At 50.5% G+C, this 2,500-nt stretch overlaps 1 non-coding gene across 1 annotated transcript; it reads left to right on the top strand.

Annotated features, from left to right (window-relative positions):
* The first annotated feature begins 141 nt into the window (after positions 1-141).
* Trnav-gac lies at positions 142-215 on the top strand. Its single transcript has one exon. It is a non-coding gene; the product is annotated as a tRNA-Val (tRNA).
* Positions 216-2,500: the final 2,285 nt, after the last annotated feature.

Here is a 2,500-nt window from a genome sequence, read left to right as displayed (position 1 = left end):
AGAGAGAGTGTTTGCATTATTTTAAGCTACATTCGCACTTATATATCCTTGAATGCCTTCCTACTTGCACACACACACACACACACACACACACACACACACACACACACACACACACACACACACACACACACACACACACACCGCGTAGTGTAGTGGTTAGCACGCTCGACTGACAATCGAGAGGGCCGGGTTCGAGTCCCGGTAAGCGGCGAGGCAAATGGGGTTGGGTGTTAATGTGTGGGGTGTGTTGACCTAGCAGTAAATAGGTACTGGTGTAACTGGAGGGGTTGTGGCCTCGCTGTCCCGGTGTGTTGTGGTCTCAGTCCTACCCGAAGATCGGTCTATAAGCTCTGAGCTCGCTCCAATGGGGAAGACTGGCGGGGTGACCAGCAGACGACCGAGGTGAATTACACACACACACACACACACGCCAGCCCACCCACGCCAGCCCACCCACGCCCACACCCACACCCACAGACCACCGCCAGTGACAACCAGACCAGTAGTCCCCCCACCCCTCAACCACCACCACCACCACCACCACCACCACCTAGATAAGACTCGTAAAGACCCGTTACTACTAATACTAAGACAAGGTAGTAGTAGTAGTAGTAGTAGTAGTAGTAGTAGTAGTAGTAGTAGTAGCAATTCCACTCCTCCTCCACCACCACCACCACCACCATCACTACTACTACTACTACTACTACTACTACTACTCTCTCTCTCTCTCTCTCTCTGAATAAAACAAACGAGAAATTAACAAAAGAAGAAAAACAAGAGAAAATAAAGAAAAGGAAGAAAAAAGAAAATAGACCAACTTCACTCCACCTGCTCCACCTCCTCCACCACCACCACCCTACTCCACCTCCACCTCCACCACCACCACCCTACTCCACCTCCTCCACCACCTCCACCACCACCACCACGCTATCTCACTTCCTCCACCATTCCTCCACCACCTCTCCTCCTCCTCCTCCTCCTCCACCTCCTCCACTCCTCCACCTCCTCCACCTGGGTGTAACCTGTCCCTGCTTATCATAGAGGCTAAAATCATCTGCTTCCACATTTCGCAATACACAACTGACCTCCCAGGCGTGTCCATTAAGAGGAGGAGGAGGAGGAGGAGGAGGAGGAGGAGGAGGAGGAGGAGGAGGAGGAGGAGGAAGGCCATAGCTGTCCTCTTTTCGACGTCTTTCGGTAGGACATAAATATTAGCACAGGAGGAGGAGGAGGAGGAGGAGGAGGAGGAGGAGGAGGAGGAGGAGGAGGAGGAGGAGGAGGAGGAGAGGTGATTACATTAGGAGTGACAAGAAGTAGCAAAGTAAGGAGGAGGAGGAGGAGGAGGAGGAGGAGGAGGAGGAGGAGGAGAAAACAACAACAAAAACAAAACCACGAGAGAGAGAGAGAGAGAGAGAGAGAGAGAGAGAGAGAGAGAGAGAGAGAGAGAGAGAGAGAGAGAGAGAGAGAGAGAGAGACAACAGGTAGCGAATGGAGGAGTGGAAGGAGTATTAAGAAGAGTGAGAGACGGAGAGAGGGAGAGAGGGAGAGGGGTGAGGGGAGAGGGAGAGGGGAGAGTGAGGGGTTCTGATTACTGATACCAAAACACTACTTTGTGATCCTTGTAACATCCTTTTCTATCTCCCGAAGTGACAAGGGAGAGGAGAGGGAGAGAGGGAGAGGGGAGAGGGGAGAGAGGGAGAGGTAGATATCCCCCCTCCCTCTCCCCTCTCCCTCTCACTCTCCTTTACCTCCAATCAACCCCAACGACCCACCACAGCGCGAACACACACACACACACACACACACAGATTTGAAGGAGAGAGAGAGAGAGAGAGAGAGAGAGAGAGAGAGAGAGAGAGAGAGAGAGAGAGAGAGAGAGAGAGAGAGAGAGAGAGAGAGAGAGAGAAAAAATGTAAAAAGTTATCTATAAAGAAGAAGAAGAAGAAGAAGAAGAAGAAGAAGAAGAAGAAGAAGAAGAAGAAGAAGAAGAAGAAGAAGAAGAAGAAGAAGAGGAGGAGGAGGAGGAGGACCAGGAGAAGGAAGAGATGGAGGTGGGTGTGCAAGGCCATCAACCACCCCCCAACCTCCTCTTCTTCTCCTCCTCCTCCTCCTCCTCCTCCTCTCATCAACATGCGAGTCAGGGCGAACTATCTGTTGCTTTATTGGCGCGCACATGGAGGAGGAGGAGGAGGAGGAGGAGGAGGAGGAGGAGGAGGAGGAGGAGGAGGAACACACTAATACGACGCTAACCTACTTCCTTTTGCATATTAGAGGAGGAGGAGGAGGAGGAGGAGGAGAAAAAAGAAGAAGAAGAAGAAGAAGAAGAAGAAGAAGAAGAAGAAGAAGAAGAAGAAGAAGAAGAAGAAGACAATAAAATGTACAAAAAATAAATTAAAAAAACATAAAATAACAAAGGAGAAATCAAACGAGGAGGAGGAGGAGGACGAGGAGGAGGAGGAGGAGATGAGCTAATGAAGAATTCCCGCGAGAGAATGAC

This window comes from Portunus trituberculatus, chromosome 6, assembly GCF_017591435.1.
Source record: "Portunus trituberculatus isolate SZX2019 chromosome 6, ASM1759143v1, whole genome shotgun sequence".
In the NCBI taxonomy this organism is placed as follows: Eukaryota; Metazoa; Arthropoda; class Malacostraca; order Decapoda; family Portunidae; genus Portunus; species Portunus trituberculatus.
The sequence above is the reverse complement of the archived record's forward strand: the minus strand, read 5'-3'. Positions and strand labels throughout refer to the sequence as shown.